We start from the raw sequence: 12995 nt of genomic DNA on the forward strand, positions 1-12995 counted from the left end.
GTATTTGTGTACATACATAACAATCTTTCGCGTCTCAACATACTCATTCAGCAAGCGATAGAAAACGTTAGAAGAAAGTTCTTTCTTGTCGTGTAAATATTTTTAGTCTTGTTCGAGTTTCTTAAAAGGAGTTAATTCAGTAGTAGTTTTAAAAATAGAAGCATAATTCACGTCTCTTTCATTCCCTCCATTCATTCTATGAATTATTGGCATAATTATTAGTACACATGCAATTATTAGACCTATACACATATATTTACAATATTTCATTTTATGTCCTTATGTAGTACTGCCTGGCATGATCTATATAGAATCAGAAAGCTGAAGACACTTTATCAAATCAAATTTGCATATATATATATATATAAAAGATGAACGAGGTCAAAGTTCACAAGGGTTTCTTTAGCAGCTTAGGGGGTCATTACGACCTTGGCGGGCGGGAAGCGGTAACCGCTGTGCGGCCGCACTCCCGCGGCCCCTATTACGACATCACCACTGGGCCGGCGGGCACAAACCAAGTTTGCGCCGGCCGGACCAGCGGGGATGAGGCCGCAACATAGGAGCCGGCTCCTAATGGAGCCGGCGGTGTTGCGGCCGGGCGACGGGGGCAGTTGCACCCATCGCGCTTTTCACTGTCTGATGTGCAGACAGTGAAAAGCTGTCTGGGGCCCTGTTATGGGGCCCCTGCACTGCCCATGCCAGCGGCCAGCGGCATGGGCAGTGCAGGGGTCCCCAGGGGCCCCAGGACACCCCTTACTGCCAGCCTCTTCCTGGCGGTGCAAACCGCCAGAAACAGGCTGGCGGTAGGGGTGTCATAATCCCCAGGGCAGCGCTGCTTGCAGCGCTGCCCTGGCGCATTATCACCGCCGGGGCTAAAACAGCGGGAAACCGCCGGCCCCGGCGGTGCGACCACGGCGCTACCGCCGCGGTCGTAATAAGGGCCTCCGTACCGCCAGCCTGTTGGTGGTACGGACGCTACATTACCCCTGGCGGTCGTAATGCGCCCCTATGTCTCTTATCGGTTTAGCAGCTTTGTCTCAAAATCGGTTTCAAAGTCAATCAGGTTATCAATGTCTTATCCGGTAATGTTCATGAAATTCACTTTTCAAGTACCAAAGTGTCGTTCTGCTTCTTCGTTTTAAAGACTAAGAGATAGAAATTCATCTGACCAATCGTTAGTGGCTGTGTATGCCCATTCTGGACCAGAATATCTTCTGCTCGGTATTCTTTTCCTTTTCAATTTTGCATCTCCTTTCAAATTCCCTTTCGCTTATGTCTTGTTCTTTGGCTGTGTCTTTTTCTTCATTCGATGTGGTTATGATAGACACTTCCTTTCTCTTCTCCTTCAATTTTGGCCATTTGTTTTCGTTCAATGTTTCTTTAGTCTTTGATACGCTTTGTCTCTGTTTCGCGTTGTTTTCACCTGATGGACCTGCAACCGGTTCTGGAAGAATTGGAACAATTTCACTTTGCTCTGTCTTGTCTCCTTCACCTGGGAGATCAGTCAGGTCTTCTCCTTCTTTTCCTGTATCGTTTGCTTCTGGGAAAACCCTCCTCTTATTAGGCTCTCCTGCTTCTTCACCTGAGATAGGATCTTTGTCTCCTCCTGAGGCTTCTTTCTTGTTGTCCTCAAAAGGATCGACTTCGTCTTCCTCAGAGAATATTTCTTCTGTCTCAATTTCTTCTTGTTCGCTTTCAGGCTCTCTTCGTTCTGTTTCAGTGTCTGGTACTTTCCTGTCAGCTGTTGGTAACTTCAGTGCTTCAATTTCCTCTTCTGCGGGACACGTCACCCTTTTTGTGTGACTGGCGTGAATCCAGTTGGGAACTCCCGCACATTTCATAGCGGTGGTAGTGGTCAGAATCACTTGAAAAGGTCCTTTCCAACGGGGTTCCAAACACGACTTTCTCACATGCTTCTTTATCACCACCCAGTCGCCTGCTTTCAGTGCATGCCCTGGACCTTGGATCGGTGGCAAGGTGGTTGCCTCCACCTGGTGAGAAAAAGAGTGGACCACATGAGCCAGACCTTTGCAGTAGTCCAATACCATGTCATCTGTAATATTTCCAAGAGCATTTGCAGGAAATGCTGGAAGTCTCATGGCCCTGCTCATGAGAATTTCGTGTGGTGATAGTCCAGTTTTTCTATCAGGTGTGTTTCTCATTGACATTAACACCAAAGGCAACGCGTCAGGCCATTTCAAGTTCGTGGATGCGCATATTTTTGCCATTCTTGATTTCAGCGTGCCATTCATTTGCTCCACTAGTCCTGATGCTTCAGGGCTGTAGCTACAATGCAATTTTTGTTCAATGTTCAGTGCTGCACATAGTAATTTTAGTACTTCGTTATTGAAGTGACTTCCCCTATCTGATTCTAAAGAGATCGGGAATCCGAAACGTGGTATTAGTTCTCTCAAGAGTAGTTTTGCAACTGTAAAACTGTCATTTCTGCGTGTAGGATATGCTTCAACCCAGTGACTAAAAATACACACAGTCACCAACACATATTTCAAGCCTGCATGCGTAGGCATCTCAATGAAATCCATTTGCATCCTGCTGAATGGCTCACCTTCTCTACCAATGTGGCTCAAATTCACTACGGTTCCCTTCCCTGCGTTCATGTGTTGGCAAATGACGCAACAATGGCAAACTGCTTCAGCAACTTGGCGAAATTTGGGATTAAACCAATCAATTTTGAATAATCCAATCATGGCATCTCTTCCAATGTGTGCTTGTCCATGGTACAGCCTAGCTATTTGCGTCAAAAGACTGTCTGGCTAAACCAATCTCCCTTCACTTGAAACCCATAAATCATCTGGTTTTTTTACGCATTGTAATTTACTCCATGACAGTTTTTCATCCTTCCTAACATTATTTTGTAGGAATTTTAATTCTTCTATTGTGTCTACAACTTTTAGAGCAAAGGCTTCACTTGGTTCAAGTTCTGGCTCATTTATCAAATTCCATTCGTCTCTGAGCAATATACAGTTCAATGCGCAAAACCTTGCGACTTGATCTGCAAGGTCAAAGAAACAAAGTCTTGTGATTTCGAATGAGCACTGCATTTTACCACTGCTACTTCTCCTGGTAACTGGATAGCATGTAACAATTCTCTTATTCTTTCACCATTTTTTACTGATAATCCTGAAGAGGTCATTAAAGCTCTTTGTGACCACAGTTGTCCAAAGTCATGCACTATTCCAAATTCATACTGACTGTCAGTGTAGATGGTGACTTTCATTAATGCGGAGAGTTGGCAAGCTCTAGTAAGGGCTACTAGTTCTGCTACCTGTGCAGAATAAACTCCTTGAAGCCAAGATGCTTCTAGAACATCAGTTATTGTACCTACAGCATATCCTGCTTTCAATATTCCTAGTGCATCTCTTAAACATGAACCATCAACAAAAATAATCTGATCATTTTCTTCCAATCGAGTATCTTGGATATCAGGTCTTGGTTTGGTACAAAATTCAGTCACTTGAAGACAATCGTGTTCGATGTCTTCGGCATTTTCAATTTCAACATTTTCACTGGGAAACAAAGTTGCTGGATTCAATGTAGTGCACCTTTTTAATTGCACATTAGGTGATTCCCAAAATTATTGTCTCGTACCTTGTAAGCCTAACACCAGTCATGTGCTGTGTTCGGGAACGTGTCAAAAGTATTTCGACTGAGTGAGGTACCATAACTGTTAAAGGATGTCCCATCACTATTCCTTCACTCTCATTCAGGCTCATACCAACTGCTGCTACAGCACACAAGCATCCTGGTAAGGCTGCTGCGACTGGATCCAAAGTAGCTGGAAAATATGCTACTGGTCTATTTACGCCACCATGGGCTTGAGTCAAGACAGACAAGGAGCATGCATCACGTTCATGACAAAACAATGTGAAAGGCTTTGTGTAATCAGGCATACCTAAAGCTGGAGCTCTGCACATGCATTCCTTTAATTCAATAAAGGCATCCATTTCATCTCTTTTCAACATTATTTCATCTTGCGCATCTTTCTGGGTCAGTTTCAGTAAGGGTTTGGCTAAAGTTGAGAAATTGGGAATCCATTGGTGAAAGTAGCCCACCATTCCCAAAAACGTTCTCACCTCTTTTCTTGTTTTGGGTGGACTCATTTGAAGTACACTCGTTATTCTTTCTTTCATAATTTTTCTCGACCCTTTTTCTATTTGATGACCCAAATATTTCACTTTCTTTTGGCAGTATTGCAATTTCGAAGGAGACACTTTGTGTCCATTCCTTCCCAAATGGTTCAGTAGGGCAATAGTGTCAACTGTACAGTCATTTTCTGTTTTGGATGCAATCAGTAAATAGTCAATATACTGTACTAAGGTTGATTCAAAAGGTAATTCCAATGATTCCAAATTTTTCTTTAGAACCTGATTGAAAATTGAAGGTGACTCCGAAAACCCTTGAGGAATTCGACACCAACTGTAGACCCTGTCCAGGAATTTGAAACAAAAGAGAAATTGGCTGTCCTCATGAAGAGGCACAGAAAAGAATGCTTGTGACAAATCAATGACTGAGAACCACTCTGCATCACAGGGAATTTGAAACATTATTACAGCTGGATTTGATACTACAGGACAACATTTGACTATTATGTCATTTATTTTTCACAAATCCTGAACAATTCGGACTTTCCACTTGGTTTTATTAGTCCCATGATTGGTGAATTACATGGACTACTTAGTACTTCTTTCAGTACTCCTTGTTTCACAAATTGGTCAATGAGTTGGGCGACCTTCATGAGAGTATCTTGTGGCATATGGTATTGTGGAGTCTGAGGAAAATGTGCATTAGGTTTTACAGTCACTTTCACTGGTTCTGCTCCTTTGACCAATCCTACTTCTTTCCCTGTCATATCCCACACTTCCTTTTCAACAGTTTCTTGTAAATCAGCTGGAATATCTGCTTCAGTGAGCATAGGATAAAGAGTAATCAGGGGATACTCTTCATCGACAGTTTCCATCTCTTCTTCTTCTAACCGGCCTTCATCTTTCTCTTTACTGTTTGTCTGAATTTTAATTCCATTATTTGAACACATAATCGAGCATCCTAGTTTGCATAATAAATCTCTTCCTAATAGGGATATTGGACTTGAGTCACACACCACAAATTTATGTAACCCTTGAAAGTTACCAATTTTGACTTGCACTGGATCTGTAATTGGGTATGTCAGATACCGATTTGCTACTCCTACTACTTGAACTGTTCTCCCTGTAAGTGGCAAATTTGGTACTTCGATACTTCTAACTGTAGAGCGTGTAGCTCCTGTGTCAACCAAAAATGAAACGCTGTGACCCATAACTCTTCCTTCCACATATGGTCCCTTTTGATCAACTTCCAAAGATGCTGCAAGCATACAATTTCCCTCCTCATCTGAACTTTCATTCACCCATTCATTGTTTATTCCATTATCACTGTGTAACGGGAATTGGTGTACTGTGTTACCTTGATTCATTCCTTGACCTGTTACCTGTTGAGGAAGCATTACTTGTTGCTGATTCATTGGTGCTAAGGGTACTTGCATTTGCTGATTAGGTACCAAAGGAAACTGCTGTTGCATTGGCTGTGATTGTGCCATTTGTGCACGAGGCATTTGCACCTGTTGTTGTTGTATAGGTTGTAGACCCTGCATCTGATTTACATTATTTTGGAAATTTGGATTTGGACCTCTCAATTTCGGTCCTCTCATATTCTAAAATGTATTGACATCATTGTTTTGCTGACCTACACCTTCCTGCACCAACATTTGGCACTCCCGTTTCCAATGTCCGACGATTCCGCACGTGTGACATGGCATCACCTTCTTCATTTCCTGTATACCATTAGGAATTACAACAGTATTTAAATCATGACCATTATTCACAAAACCTCCTCGGCCTCTGCCTCTCATCTGTGGCTGAAACATAGCATTTCCCTGTTGTTGCTGCTGCGGCAACTGTTGTTGGAAACCTTGCAAACCTGTCTGAGCTGCTCTAATCTGCATTACCATCACCTTTTCTTTCAACCTTTGCTGCTTTGTCTCAATTTCATCACTGCAGTTGTTTGCATAGTTCAACACTTCATCGATCGATTTGGACTGCCAACAAATCAAATGCATTTTAATCATCTGGCTAACTTCTGGTCTCAATCCTTCCACAAATCTGAATACAAAATGAAGCATGTCCTTTGCCTCAATCGTTTCCGTGCCACTGTAATTTTTAAATGCTTTCAACAATCTCTCATAGTATGCATGTATCGACTCCTTAACCTCCTGTGCTGTCAATTTTCTGCCAATCTACGTTTTTCGACGCAACCTTTGTTTTCAGATACTCAATCACTTTATGGTATATGCTCATTACCCTAGGCGATAGTGCACCTGTGTCCTTATCTCTTTCTGGTTCACTTGTTGGCCAATCTACAGCTCTTTTACAATCTTCCCACAAATCTGCTGGAACTACAATTTCAAACAAAGTATTCAGGTCTTCCCAAAGACACTTTGCGAGTTTCACAAATCTATCTGTTTGTTGATACCATTCAATCGGTTTCTCTCTTAATTTAGGGTAATCATCCGTAAAAGATTGAATGTCACAACAGTGCCATGGTACATGGATAAGTTTTCCCCCTGCTGTTTCTCTCATTGGTAGCATGGTTATAAGATCATCATTCTGTGGTACTTTTTCATTCCGATCTGGGGTACTTTCTTTCTTCTTATCCTTTTTCTTAACCCACCTACTCTCCCACTTGTCTAAACATCTCCAAACCTGCGCGCTTTGCAATATTTCTTTAAGGTGTGTTTTCATTCCTGCAGACCTCATGTGTTTAAAATCTTTTGTCTCAAAGTCTAACCTGTAACTTTTGCTCAAATGCTTGGTTTTAGTTATGTCTATTTTGTGTCTGTCTGCAATTTCTTGTAACCTCCTATGTATGCTGCTTACTTCTCTTGTAACTCTAGAGCAAATGTATCTCAGCTCTTCTTCTGTGTATGATTCTAACCTGTTCAGACCCATCGTTCCATCTACGAGTTCAACTGCTTCCATGCCCAATCTTATTTGATTCAAATATTCTTCTCCTTTCCCCTTGGATGTACTCTGTGAGGAATTTAGACTGTTCAACCATTGTGTTAACTGTTGTGCGTTTAGTCCCATTAATGTGGTATCTACGTCTACTGCTACTGATGGTTTCTGTAATATTTCTGTTTTTTAAGTTAGCGGTACTATTAGTGGTGGACTCGACCTTACCACGGTTGACGGAACACAAATTGGACTCAGACTAAATTCCAACAAAGACCCAGGTCTGTTTGACAGTGTTTCTACAGGAGTCGTTTCTTGGGTATTTTCTATTTATCTTCTTCCTGTCTCATTCTGCGTCATCACACCTTGATCGCATACACTTGGCTTTGCCTGTATATATAATGGTACTGGCGGACCTACAGTGATAGGCAAAGATATTGCATCCAGATTCTGTTTGTTACCTAAATTCTGTGGCATGTTAATTCCCACATTATGGTTCATCATTGCTGGCATGTCTAACTGCGTTTCTGCTGTTTGAATGTACTTTAGCACTTCTTGCGTCTGCTTTTGAGGCATCAAAATTTGTGTTGATTCGGTTTGAATCAATGTCGGTCTTTGGTAATTCTGTCCTCCCTGCACCATTAAATTAGAAGTCATTTCCAAATCATGCTCATCATAATAGCGTCTTTGAACCTGTGGCTGATAATCATTAACAGGTTTTAGTTTAGTCATGTCAGGATATATTCTCTGAACTTGTAGTATTTCTGAGGTAAAAGGTATATCGGGACTACTTTGCCTCTGCAATATTCTCAAATTCGGGGCTACAGTACCCTGTATTGGTTCTGGAGGGGCAGTACTAGTGCTTGGGCCATTTTCACTTTCCACATATGGTGGCGGACGGTCATTTAGCAATTGCAGAATAAACTCCTCATTGTCTGATTCGTCTGACCTTTTCGAGTTTCTCTTGTTTTCTCTATCTCTGGACTGACTCCTGTTTGTTTTATGAGTAGCTTTCTTTCCTTCCCTCTCTGCTTCGTCAGTAATTGCTGGAAACAATTTAATTCCCTGCAATATGTCTGATCTCCAAACCTTTTGAGTACTATCCCATCTAGCATCCGCTAGTGTCTTTTCTACTTTTCTCACTCTTGTCTCAAATTTCTTTTGTAGTTGCCTTCTAGCCATTTGTTCCCAAATTGCTAATGCTTCAAACTGTGCTGGTCTTGGAGGTATTTTCATGTTATATAGCGCAAATCTTAAATTCTCCAAAACTCTTAGATTAAGCGACCCATGGATAGGAAACGCTACACTTCCATGATTTTCTGTTAATTTACACCATTGCTTTAACCAAAGACATGGAGCAACACCCTTTTCTTCAATTACGATGTAAGCTGGTGTACCCTCAGGCGGTGTTTCTTCTCCTACATTTGCTTTAATATATACATCTCCCCTCAAGGCACCCTTAAGTGCTTTGAAAAATGTCATCTTTCTGTCCTTTATTTTCTCAAAATGTAATCAATAAGTGACTTTAATTCCCGGAATACTCTTCGCTTGCCTTTCCCCACCAATTGCGCTTCACGGACTGCGTCCAATCCGTGCGTGACCCTTCTCACCAACCAACCTATCCCAGCGCGGCTCCTAGTGATGTCACACTCACACACTGCGGCTGACAAAGTCTCGCGGCTTGTCCTCCTTCATTCAGCTTCACTCAAAACTAATTTCTGCAATATATCGCGAGCACTAACCAAAAAGAAGAAAACAAATCTGTCGGTTTACTACAGGAAGGTAATACAATCGCTTCAGAAACCTTAGGGATTTTTCACTAGCCTCAGCAGTTATTCCATCTTTCTCGGCTTCCGACTTTCGCAAGCAAAATTTGACCTGCAAACTTTACTCTCAACTGGTCAATGAACTATTCTAGTGCACCTTAGAATTCGTCAAATCTCAAAGTCGAATGTTTTCGCTTATTCTTCAACATTCGTACCGACTTGTTGACCAAGCCCGATCAACCTATTAAACCGAACAAATTACAACATCAATCAAGTGTCTCATACACTTTTCAACATACTCCGGAGTTTCTTGACCTCGCAGGGCCCGTCTCAACATCAACAACCACGTGGACAATTTTTCCTGCACAAAGCGCTACACACATATGAAGTTCGACGACTTCCCAACTCTCACACTTTGGAGTATCACTCCTCTAAAATTTTGATTGGAGTTCGTAACCCCCTAAAATCCTCACAAACTTTGCAATTCGTCTGTGGCATAAACTACGCAAGCGCAAAACCCTAACTTCACTCATACCGTCACTAGAAACGGTGAAAGTATTCTCACACCTCCATTTCCTCCATTCGCAAGCTCCGAGATTCCAGGAAAGTCACTGGGGATTTAGGGCATCATCATCTCTCCAACCTGTTTTATTAAAGAAAATTCTAACTTGAATCCGTCTATTGTTCGGATGGAGTCCCAAAGGGCCAAACCATCAAACTCTGCTACCATGTACTGATAGCGCGTCCAGTCTTTATAAATTAGTTATACTTGGACACGCCGGAGGTCGGTGAACCTTTTGACCAGGTTGGGTTCTCCTCATCCAAAGAATTGTCGGATCCCTCAAATCAATAATCAATAACCATTACTCAATTAGTAATCAATCAACAAATTAGTTAAACAGATAGTCAGTAATTAGACACACCATGACCTTTCAGTCATGAATAGCCACACCTGTTTATTAAAAGTTAATGAGTTTATTTCCCTATATTAACAAAGCTAACACAATATAAGTAAGTCTCAAAATCAAATGATATACGTATACGAACATTACTAGCTGTCCATAACGACGGAAGAAACGCAATCTACGCAAGATTTGGATTATAATGCACTCGGTTATAGCAATGCAAATCACTAATAAAAGTAACTGAATTTGACTAATTGCATACATTGGTCAGCATAACAAGATTTCAATTCAACATGGTGCGTCAAATGTATACCTCAACTAACCTCTGATTAGCATTGGCATGTGGGGCTTCATGCAAAAGAATTTAACCAACATAAATTTAGAAAACTTCTAGCTTAGGCTCTGTCAAAATAAGCAGTTGGTACCTAAGAAGGAAAATACAATGAATAATACATTTATCCTTTCATAATTACCAAATACAATCAGCATTCAAGGTAAGTCTTCGTCCTTCAGGTACCGGTTCGATCAGCATGGGGCAGATTTCAAAGGGGAAAAGTTTAAGTCAAGTTTTCCTTGCAGCAGCAAGGAAAAATGGGACAAAAGTTATTGTATGGGCAAGACGGGGTAAAGTTAAAGTTAAAGTCTCTAGGGTGAGAATTCTTTAAAGTCTCTCTCTGGGATGGAGAAAAAGCTTCAAAGTGTCATCAAAATGGCTTGTCAGATCTGGCTTCAAAATGGCATCAAAGAAAATGTCTGGCTTCTCTTTGTCCGGTGGGTTTAAGTAAGAAAACGTTCCAAATTCTTCAGGGTGTTCCATTGGAGGGTGGTTTCTCTTTGACCAATGAATAGTGTCTTTCTCTTAGTACTCATTTATGCATAAGGTGACCTTGGAGTTTTGGAACACAAGTAGCAACAAAGTTTGCCAATTATTTCTGTATCAGTGTCTTTATTGTCTGCACCTGCAGAAACTGACCTTGCTTCAAAGGGGATGAAACTTGCCTAGCACGCAAACCTTGAGGTAAGGGTATTAGTCATTCTACTGGAAAAATGCAGCTTTTAAAGTTAAAACATGTCTTTGTTAATACAAGTGAAGACTACGCAGTTAAAATTGAGGCCAGGCAACTAGGCCAAAGCCTCTGCTAGATTTAAGCTAAGCATATAACAGTTTTAATGAGAAAATCATAAAAAAATACATCTGCAATTATGACGGATTACATTGTCGATTCTTCATGATTAATCAAGCTCGTTTATACTAATGGCAAACTACTTCGTGGGCACATTTTCTACACACATTATTTTTCTTTACTAAAATCACATTGCCTTATATGATTTTGTTACATGATATATGAATGTTTGTTGGCCTTTCTTTTTCTGCTTCATCAATATCAAAGAGTCGCTGTCAGGACACCTTTTTCCAGCTGATGAGGTGGCCCTGTTAGCACCAGTAATACACGTGCCAAAGTGTCCCACGGGCAGTTGGGATCTTCTTCCCGTCAATCTCCCTAACTATTCTCCCATCCAGCATGGTGGCCACTGCAGCTGCATCACCAAGTAATACAGTTCAAGGTCTGGGACCGCTAGGCCCCCCTCCATTGCAGGAAATCGTAGCTTCGCCAGTACGAACCTTTTCCTGCCAGTGCCCCATATTGACTGCAGTTTCAAAGCATCGATCTTCAAGGATCTGCAAGGGAAGGGCTGTAAAGTGATATGGCAATCTAGGGACATTCTTCCCAGAGTTGAAAGTGGGAGCATTAACCAAAACCTGCCTCTGCTGCCTGTACATTGCCTTCAAGAAGTTGGCCCCCTGTGTGGTATATTCGGATCCCAAGATATTTGATCATGGTGGGAGTCCAACGTAGCTTGTCCCCCAGTTCTGCCGGGAATGTTTCCCCCCTCAGTAGGTACAAATGGCAACACACAGGATTTTTCTCAATTGATTTTTAAACCAAAGAATGCACTATATTGCTCCAGTGCACCAAAGGCTCCGTGGATATCTGCCATGGTTCCATGAATATATAGTAACATGTCATCTGCATACAGTGAGAGATAAAGTGTTGTTCCATTAATGCGCAGACCTTGATATAGTGTCACTTGACAGATCACGCTGCCAAGTGGCACCAGGGTTAAAGCAAACAGCATGAGCGATAGTGACCACCCCTGCCAGGTTCTCCTATCCACCCTACACTGTACAAGATGACTGCATCAGTCTTTATTTGGGCTGTCGGGTTTGTGTAAAGAAATTTGGTCCAGCCAATAAATCCACTGCTCAGTCCAATACCCAACACTGCTACATGAAGAAAATCCCAGGACAGGGAGTCAAAAGCTTTCTCAATGTCAATGGCTAGAGCCATAATTGAGATGGGAGGTCAGCAGGGCAGTCAAGCAAGTGTATAAGCCACTGAATATTTTGGTCTGGGAGGACCAGGCCCTGGATACAGGGTAGCAACCTATCCACCAGTATCCAACTAAGAATTTTGTAGTCTACATTTAATAGAGAGAGGGGTCAGTACGACCCAAACCGCTCTGCGCCATGCCCTGTTTTTAGTAGTGCTGTGATCAGCTCTCCCTGCATGCTGCCAGGTAGTTACCTAGTCTCCCCAGCCGAATTAAAAAAAATTGTGAGCCTGGGGAGTAAGCGATCTGAGTAGGTCGCATAGAACTCAACGGGGAGCCCATTTGCACCTGGCACCTTTCCCGCCACCATGGCCTTGATTGTCTCCCTGACTTCCTGTTCCGCTATAGGCTCTCCCAATTGCTCTATCTCCTGCGCTCAAAGGCTTCCTATTTGTGCCTGGAAGTTGGAATGGTCAAGCAGCTGTGTTCACTTTTCGCCTAGTTCATATAAATGTTTATAGTATTTTAAGAACGTCTGATTAATCTCTGCTTGCTCAGTATTTGGGATGCCCAGCTTTTCCGAGGTGAGCTAGACTAATTGGGTGCCGGACTTATCATGCTTGCCGTGAGCATGATAATGCTCTCAGTCCGTTAATCAGTAGCACTAATGACTCTCTCTGCTGCTACAAGAGACTTCAAGTCCCAGGAGACCTGTTGAGGTCGCAGGATAAGGAACAGTGGCCGCACAAACGCCAAACTATTTAGCACTTACCTGCTCCCCGCTGCGTGGGGTGCTCGGCTGCTGCTACGAGGGACTAGGAGTCCCAGGAGACCTGTTGAGCCTTCAGGGGAAGGAAGAGGGGCTGCACCAACACCACAATATTTAGTGCTTGCCTGTTCCCCGTTAGGGTGACGCGTGCAGAGCATGCCTGGGCGAAGACCAGAAGAAGAGCAGGCTTGTCTGCTCCTGTCAGTGGCTGAGCTGG

This window comes from Pleurodeles waltl, chromosome 7 (genome assembly GCF_031143425.1).
Source record: "Pleurodeles waltl isolate 20211129_DDA chromosome 7, aPleWal1.hap1.20221129, whole genome shotgun sequence".
NCBI classification, from domain to species: Eukaryota; Metazoa; Chordata; class Amphibia; order Caudata; family Salamandridae; genus Pleurodeles; species Pleurodeles waltl.